The following is a 9,813-nucleotide window of genomic DNA, read 5'->3' as shown; positions in this document are numbered from 1 at the left end:
GAGACCTGGGGAACTCATGGGATCAATCCACTCCCCTTCAGCAGGAGAACATTTAACCTAACCCTCAGGAACTAAGAAATCCTTGTATTTAAAAGAGCTCCCTTACCTTCCAGAAGAGAAGATTCTACAACCTCCAGCAAACAGTTCTCAGTGCTTAGCAACATCTACCCTGTGAGAATGCTGGGTGACATGTCAAAATGACCGTCACAGTAGAAGATTGCCTGTCAAAGACAGAATGGGAAGAAAATGACCTAATTTACCTTGTGATGACTTGAAATAATACTTTGAATTCTGGAAAATATTATGGAAAAATGAAAACATCAAAACAGAGCCAGTTCATAATGTAATGTTTTCCACATTATATTACTCATGCCTGGAAGAGTCCAGAGGTCACTTGGGTCAACTCTTGAGAGGTTGTGAGAATTAACCACTGTCACTCACTGTACTCTTTTCCCCTGCTTCTTCCAGTAAATAAATCTCCCAGCGGGATAAAACTTAATTATTTGAACCCTGTCTGCTCAGTTACATATTCTGCCTTGCCCATGATGAATGCTTTAATAAGACCATAAGTCCTTTTTTTTTTTTAAAGGTGAATATCTCTGAGAATTTTCTGGTTTTCTCCAAGAGCTTAGAAAATTCACAGCCGATGTGTTTAGTCACCCTTTCAGCAACATTTGCAGGATGCCTACTATGTGCCAGACTCAGGATTAAATGCTAGGCAGAGAAGTGTCTGTTGTAATAACATTCAGCATATGTAAACCCTATGTTAGACACTGAAGGTAAGATGGTGAGCAGAACAGTCTGGTCTTCGTGGAACTTATAATTTACAGGTGGGAAAAGGGAATGATCAAAGAGCCATACAAACAAATATGAGATGACCTCTTTGTTAAGAGCCTCTGAATATGTAAATAGAGGGATCCTTCTAATAGGGGGAAATAATTATTGAGAGGTGATCTGATGATCAAGTAGATTAAGATGAGCTAGCAAGAGTATTCCAGATAGAGAAACCAGCCTAAGCCAATGTGCTTGGAGATGAAGCACAGTAGATCATTTAAAGAGCTAAAGAAGGCCAGTGTAGTTGGAGCACAGAGAATGCAGGGAGAATGGGGTGGGGGAGGAGCTGTGGTGACACAGCTGGACGTTTGGTGAAATTCTGGTCTCTGTCCTAAGAGCAATTGAAAGCCATCACAATCCTTTAGACTGTGGAAGGGATGACACAGTTAGACTTGTCTTTCAGGAAAAATATGGTGTCTAGAGGAGAGAGGTGGGAAAGGATGTGCAGAGCCATTTGAAGACTAGCATAATAGGTTAGCCTAGAGAGGGAAGAAAGGACTACCATGATGGCAGTGGAGTTGGAGACAAGACAAAGACTTTGACAGAACTTGGTAATGCATTGGTAGTGGTTAAGGAAGAGTTTTCAAGGAGACACCTAGATCTCTGGCTTGCAACTAGGACACATGATAGTACCATTCACTTGGATGAGGGATGGAGAAGAGAATCATGGCGGGTGGGAGGGTGGGAAGGATGGGGATGGTGATCATGAGCTCAGTTTTATAGCACTTTAATTGGAAGTGCCTTTGAAACATTCAGTGAAGGATGTCATAGAGATAGTAAGGTGGACAGACCCACCCGAGGCAGAGAGGAGGTGGACGTGTCGTGTTGGGTGTCCTGTATGTGGCAGCTGAAACCACAGGCCAAGGGAGAGAATGCAAGGAAAGAGGAGAAGGGGGGCTAGTGACAGCCCTGAGGACTCCTGTCCATAACGACAGTAGGGGAAACTACATGGGAGACAAAGTAGACGTGAGCAGGGGGCCGGAAAGAAAACCAGGGCATGTGATACCATGGAAGCCAAGGGAAGAGCTTGTCCCCGGAAGAAGGGAGAAGTTACTAGAATGGAAGGCAACAGAAACCTACCCGGAATGGAAAGGAGACAGGGATTACAAACAGAAACCACGTTTTCAGAAAACGAGCCGTGTGAAGGAGTGGCAGATGCTGATAGAGAGCATAGGGTTATAAAGGTTGGTTTTTTCTTTTTGAACATGAGAGAGACGAGTGTATGTCAATGTCAGTGGGGAGACCTGTGACAGGTTGAAGATACAGTAGATAGAAGGGGCAAGCAAGGGGCACCTGGATGGCTCAGTGGGTTAAAGCCTCTGCCTTCAGCTCAGGTCATGATCCCAGGGTCCTGGGATCCCGCACCAGGCTCTCTGCTCCGAAGGGAGCCTGCTTCCTCCTCTCTCTCTCTGCCTGCCTCTCTGCCTACTTGTAATTTCTGCCTGTCAAATAAATAAATAAAATCTTTAAAAAAAAAAAAAAGAAGAAGAAGAAGAAGAAGAAGGGGCAAGCAATAGGGAAAATTTCTTGGGGATAGGAGCCTTAGGTGGAGAGGACTTATTTTGAAGGTAGTCATTGTGAGTGTTGACAAAGTCAGGTTCTTAGACTATACAAAAACCAACAACCATACTACCAGAGCCAGAAACCCAAAGATACTGTTGGTGGTTCTTCCAGCCGCCATCTTGAGGATGGCAGGTCTAGTCAGGGTGCCACCTACGATTCCACCCAGCACAGTGGTAATCTGAGCCTGAGGCTTGGCTCAACCCATGGAGACCACCCGTCCAATAGGGAAACGTTCTCATTCTGTGGCTCCTGGTACTTGTAAACCTACCTCACAGAAAGAAGTCTCCAGGGGCCCAGATGTGGTTCTGGCACAAAAAAACAAAAACAGTAAGCAGACAAGGTGAGTACACCAATAGGTATTATATAAAAGGTCCAGGAGTTGGCAGAGATAAGGAGAAGTCCCTCAGCCCTCTCTTTGGATTTGAGAGAAGTTATCACAAGTGACTGTCTAGTCACTTTCTAACTCTTGGATACAGCTGGTAGCTGCTTATTAAAGGCAGGGTTGGGACCCTATGTCTGTCCACAGCACCTAGCGCTGTCCCTGATTCAGAGCAGCTGATGGACCAGGAAGGATCCGTCACAGGGAGTAGAAAGAAGGAGAAAGAGAAAGAAAGCTAGAAAGGTCCATGCTGTGGGGAGGTGTTTGCCTATATTCTGTGAGTAGGTGGTAGTGACGAAAGTTTGTCAGCTGTACTATCGGGCAATAGCAGATCCATCCAGACACATTTTAGACATTAAGACATTTAGACACATTCCACTTGGAGGTGTGCCAATAGAAGCCCTCATGAGGCTAGGGAACAGGTTGGGAGACAGGAACGAGAGTGGGAAGGTTAGAATTGGCAGTCAGAGGTTTGCATCTGGGAGTTGTCGACTGTAGTTGGAGCAATTGGAAAATGAAGGCAAGACTCTGCTGGAAGGAATGATCGTGAACAAACACTGAGGTCCTCGGTGGGCCAAGGGAGGAACCAAGATGTCTGTAATGTCCAATTCCCAGAAGGGGTGGGGGGACCAGAAGGGGAGCCTCAGAGAAGCAAGGTTTCTGTCCTTCCCCTCTCTGTGTATTTGGTGAACTCGAGTTCTTCAGCTCAACAAGCATTGTCTTTTTTTCTTTCTTTCTTTCTTTTTTTTTTTTTTTACAACAGAAAGTACATTTATTTTCTTTTAAAGTTTTTTATTTCAAGTTCAGTTAACATACAGTGTTATGTTAGTGTCAGGTATATGTATAATATAGTGATTCAGCACTTCCATCCATCACCCAGTGCTCATCACGACAAGTATGCTCCTTAACACCCATCACCTGTTTTGCCAGCCACATCTTCTATTCTGTGAAACCTTTCCCCGTCACTTCGTCTGGCTCTTCCCCACTTCCCAACCATGCTGCTCAGGATGCATGGTTTCCTCACTTCCACTGGCTCAAACATTTTGTACGTTTCTAAACTGAACCCCACAGACATCTGTCATAACATTCTCATGTGGTGTTGAGGTGTAGGGTTTACCTGCCTGATCTCTCACTAATGACTGTCAGCGTTCAAAGGCAGAGTCAGTCTCTCATGTGGAGCAGCTCCAGCAGGATCATCAGGTCAGTGTCATTTTGAGGAGTCCGTGAGTGCATGGGCATGGCATTCGTATGGAGAGGGTCAAGGGCATTTGGACGGTCAGACACAGAACCCAAGAGGCTCACAAAGAGAGAGAGTGGGCGATTTGGAAGCTGACCGCAGAGCAGAATGATAACACCCAATGCTTCCCACATGCCAGGCACTATGTCAGCCTGTGTGTGGTAACTTCTCAGTCCTCCCAAAGCCCTTGGTATGCCAGGGATACAAACAAGAGATCCACCACTCGGAGAGCTTACTTGCCCCAGATCACAAACCTAGAAAGTGAGAGAGGAACAGTTTAAATGTGGGTAGTCTGGCCGGCATCAAAAGTCTGTCTTACTCATTACATGCCACCTTACCTTCTATATGAGATGCCTTCAAAGGCAGTGCAATGGGCTGAATTGTGTGCCTTCAAATTCCGAGGCTGAAGCCCAATCCTCAGTACCCCAAAGGTCTTTAGGGAAATAATAAAGTTGAAATGAGGCATTAGTGTAGACCCTAGTCCAATCTTTCAGGTGTCCTTATAAAAAGAGGACATTTGGACACACAAAGAGATACCAGGGATGTACATGCAAAGCAGAGTGACGACGTGAGAACATGGAGACAAGCCAGCCATCTGCAAGCCAAAGGGAGAGACCTCAGGAGAGACCAGACCCGCTGCCACCACCACGATGTGGGACTGCCCACCTCCAGAACTGTGAGAAAATAAATTCCTGGGTTTTAAGCCACGCAGTCTGGGGGACTTTGTTATAACAGTCCCAGCAGATTAATGCCGGTGGACAAAGCTGTGGAAGATTGGGTCACAGAAGGAAAGTGTCAGAATGTGAGGATGACAGAGAGCTCACCTGTCCAAGTCTAGACCATCAGTGTGATGACAAGGGGGTGACCTGGACACAATTCCCAGAAGGCTCAGCTATCCTCAGTGTTCTGAGTCTAAAGTTTCATCGTATTCTTAAATTTCCACAGCACTTTTCCAGAGGTCTTTCCTGTTCCCCTCTCTCTTTTGGCCCACCCCTGGCGGTTGGAGGGGTAACTGTGGGCATACTGTGGGTTGTCTGGTCTTGGACTCCAGATCTCACACTAGGAAACATAGGCTCAGAGTCTGGGAAGCCTCCCAGCCAGGACCACCATCCCTGCTCCCTCTTATCCAAGCCGAGTCATTCATACTTTAATGAGATTATTTTCCAACTCAGCCATTTATCCTTAGTTCCATTTATCCCTTTGCCATCTGGTCCCCTTATGTTTGCATGTAAGGCTAGTGGCTTTCTTTGTCTAAGTAGATTTGTCAATAGTTTATAATTTTTTCTTCTCATGATCATAATATTTATTTTTCACATTAGATAAACTCTTCTGGAGACTTGGAGGAAAGAGATTCCCCCCGTCGCCATTTCTTTTTAACCTGAAATTTTTGTTTCTGGGACACATGGATTTTGGGAATGAGCAAAACTTCCCAAACCAACATATTTTCTCATTCTATTGCTTCTGCATACCCGAAACTAGTATTTCATTTAAAGAACTATCTTAGATTAGGCTGGCCTCTCAGCAAATGGTCCAGAGGGCCCGCTCATGCAAGGTGTGGCCCACTTCCTTCCAAACTGAATCCCAAAGCCAGGCCAATCCCATGCCCAGGAGATTTTAACTTCTACCTTTCTCAATCTCCCATGCTTCAAGTTCATAGTCTTCAAGCTACTTATCCTCTGGTTGTTCAAACCCTCAGCCCCTCCCCATTACTTATGTCCTTCTTAATTACTAATCTCTTTCATCAGTAAAATTGATGCTCTTTACTTACCATCACATTATTTCGAGGTTTTCCTTTTTTTTTTTTCTTTTCTTTATTAAAGGACTGATATGCCAGTCCTACCCTAATGGACCGCAACACACTGTGCACCTGTCAAGAGCTTTGAGGAACCATCTAAGGAAGGCAAGTTTTGGTGGGAAAGCCAGTCCTGCCCTTGGTGCCGGGAATATGATAAACTGTCCTCTCCTGACCTCGACAGCTCTGTTAGGCCAGTCACTGCCTCTGGCTCATTCCCCATCATGTCCCTGGTACCGGGTGCACAGTGAGAGCTCAATAAATAGACAGATGAATGGCCTTATTTTCTAATACACCAACACATGCGAAAACATCAGCAGAGACTGAAACGAGCATGGTAGGTGAAACAGAACATGAGAATGTTGTCAGTGCATCTGAGAACAAGTGACTAAAACATCAGTGACAGAGCGCCTGGGTGGCTCAGTGGGTTAAGCCTCTGCCTTCAGCTGGGGTCGTGATCTCAGTCCCGAATAGGGCTCCCTGCTGAGCGGAGAGCCCGCTTCCCTCCCCACCTGCCTGCCTCTCTGCCTACTTGTGATCTCTCTCTCTCTCTGTCAAATAATTAAATAAAATCTTTAAAAAAAAAAAATCAGTGACATCTAGGATTGATATACTTCCTAGTTTCTGGAGGGCTTCAAGTCTCCCACGAGATATGTACCAACAAGTATGTCTGAAGGACAAAGCCTCACCAGGTTTCTGTGAGGATTCCAGAGATCGTGTATGTAAAGCTGCTACTACAATGCCCAAAATGCAGCAAGAGCTTTAGAAACAGCAGAGAGGCCCTCTTCTTTGCTAGTGATACGACAGGTTCAGTTCCAGAACACAGGGTTTGCATTTCCTGGCCTGTGACAACATCTTCAGTGTTTTTCCCACGCCATCCTCAGACTGATGGGAACACCTAAAGGCAGCAGGCATGACACCTTAAGAAGACCACGGATACTCCTCTGCCCCCATCTTGCTGGGGAAAGAGATGTGGTGCACTGTACCCCGTGGTTACGGCAATCAGCGCTAAATGGCTGGAAGTCAAGCCTGGGAACCATGCAAACATTATGCGCGGTGTACCTTCTGGTGATTGCCGCAAAGTCCTCATGCTGATTACCTGCTGGCAGCTCTTTCACCAAATACATAACAACATGAGGCTCCTAAGCTCCAAGGACTGAAGTGGGAGCCCTCATATAAACTGAGATCTGTAGTTCGGAGGGACCATAATTATTGTTCAAACTTCTCTCCCCAATAACAAGTGCATCACTGAGCTGCCATCGGACATTGTGCCGATGGTAAATATAATACCTGAGTCCCCTCTGGTTGAGGCGACCTGAATCAATGCATCATTCTGAGATGCAGTCCAGGTTTGTTTGTTTGTTCGTTTGTTTTTGTCTGGCCTGACCTTTTTCTGAATTTTTGAGAATACCTGAAATAGTGGAAGTAGCATCCATTTTCCCGGGCCCACCTTCCAAGGGCTGCACTTAGTTTACCATTTTTCTCCACCCTTTCTCTTGTGCCATCCTCCTGAGGATGTGACTGGGCCACACATTAGCCTTCCAGGTAGGTGACAAAAATCCCACACACAGTAAATGGTCCACTGGGCTCCTCCGCTTGTGCATTGGGTGGTCTGGGGCAAGGCACTTGGACTCACTGAGGTTTAGTTTCCTTGACTGTAAAATGAAAAGATAAACCTGCTTCATCAACCTTTCCTGAGTATTCAGCGATGGGACAAATATGAATTGTCCCTACCCAAGATTGACAAAGTAGCTTTCCTCGTGGCGGTAAGGACACTAACATGGTAGAATGTTTGTTACACTTTATCAATTTCTTCCATCTGATTGCACTGACATTATGTGTCCTTCTACTTTTCAAATAGGCTTTAATGGTCTATTCATTTCCCGGAGATGTCACATTTATATAGAAATCCCTCACTACCTTTGCCACTTTGTGTTCTCGTCACCCAGCCTTCTTCCACTCTAACTGAATGCTTAGTGCCCTATCCTGCCTCACATTTCCTGGTCTCTCCATCTGGAAAGCTCTCTTCACTCCTGTCTCCTCCCTGAGACTTTTTCCCTTTCATTCACGAACACATTTATTGCCCCACATGTTGGGGATGTAGCAGTGAACCCACCAGTCCCTGCTGTTGTGGAGCTGACATTCTACAGGGAGGGAAGAGCAGGTAATTAGTAAATAAATCTCTCATATGCCAGGGCCTGGTAGAGTTATAACAAAGAGTCAAACAGAATAAAGGGATGCTGGGATTTAGGTTTAGCTGGGAAGGTTTCTCTGAGGAAAGGACCATTTGAACATAGTCCCGAAGGACATATGGCAGGAATCTCACAGAAAGTCTGGGAGAGAGTATTCCAGGAAGAAGGAAGAGCAAGTGCAAAGGCCCGGAGGCAGAGAAGGGCTAAAATATCCCTTCTTGAGAAAGCATTCCCCTTGACACCCCATTTTAAATAATGTTCTCTTTCTCAGGGCACACCATTCTTTTTGGAGTATTTAATCTGCATTTATGTTTTATATCTTAGCGTATGTAATTTAATTAGTCTCCCCCTCTGAATTACAAGTTCCATGAAGGCAGGCATCATATCTGTTCCCACTTTCCCTTATTTGTGTACCCAGAGTTCACCCTCTGGTCTGGTATTTGTATAGTTACTGGATGAATTGATCAATTTCAAATGGTCATTAATGGCAATGTGCAGTAATTTTGCCTTGTGTGAGAATTTCCTTTTAGAAATCAGTATATAGGGTGGGGCAAGGGGAATCTCCCCTAAGGAACTGACACACTTCCTTCTTGCAGCTAATGAGCACAAACTGAGTATAATACATCCATTTCTGCTTTGTATGGCAAGGATCTTACACTCAGTAAAGATAATTCATTAAGATTTAAGGTTGGCACCTTCTCCTGTGTTTTTTTCTTAATGATGAGATTGTGCTTGTATTCTTTTATTCATTGGATTCCTCTTTTTGTGTAATTTAATTAAGATACGAATAAAAAAGGAGCGATAATTAGGTAAAGAAGGAAGAACAGAAGAGGGGGGAGAAAGAGAGAAAAGAAAATAGATTCCTCTTTAAGATATATCTTGTCACTGCTTTGCAAGTTGAAATTAGAAACATAGCTAGCTTGTGCTTTAAATGTTATGACAGCTGCCTGTGACTATTGCTTGACATTATCAGGACCAATGCTAAGTATTTTTACATGTATGTAAAATTAAATTTTAAAATCTCTTTAAATTCCCAGTAGGCTATAGAGTAGATATCAATAGCCCCATCTTACAGATAAGTAAGGGTCATAGAAGTTAAGTAACTTGGCCTGAAAACAGAAGAAAGTGGAAATGAGTGCCTTCCAATGGCTTGGACAGGGCTGTCAAAATTAAATATGAGTTGTTTTGTTCTGCCTCTCCTCAAGCTTCCATTAAGCCTCACCCCACTAAGAAGAGGTGTGCCCCTCCAACAGAGATCATAACCTTACTCCAAGGAACAGAGGTGGGGTGGGGGGGGGTGGAGAGTCCTTTACAAACATCCATTATCCCCTTAACTGAAAAGGCTCTGAATGCAGGTACATCCTATGGTCTTTATTTTTGAAGCCTTTTTTTCTTTTAATAGCAAAAGAATGCATGACACTGATTGTAAACTGTCAAGTTGGGTGCTGGGAAGCCTCTCAGACCTGCACTAAGAAAGGTGATAATGAATTCAGTGTTGCCAATTCTGAGGGAACTGAGAGAAAACACCTAGAGGTTCCCATTAGTCCCAGTAGTGAACCAGATCCCTCCTTGCTTCCAAGGTGCAGCCACTATTTCTCTGTGCTGCTCCCAGCTCTGGGGCTCTGGAACGTCGGGTCAATCCCTGGGACGCAGAATCCTGGGGCTTTGGGCCCAGGAGAGAGGGGCGGCTTCTATGCACACACACGTCCATTTACACGCCACACATGGTCACAAAGCACAGACAGCACACACGCTCAGCGCCCGCACAAACATCGACCTCACCCACCCACCTGTATCAACACCACAACACAGGCGC

This window comes from Mustela nigripes, chromosome 15 (assembly GCF_022355385.1).
Source record: "Mustela nigripes isolate SB6536 chromosome 15, MUSNIG.SB6536, whole genome shotgun sequence".
NCBI lineage: Eukaryota > Metazoa > Chordata > Mammalia > Carnivora > Mustelidae > Mustela > Mustela nigripes.
This window is presented reverse-complemented; position numbering follows the sequence as displayed.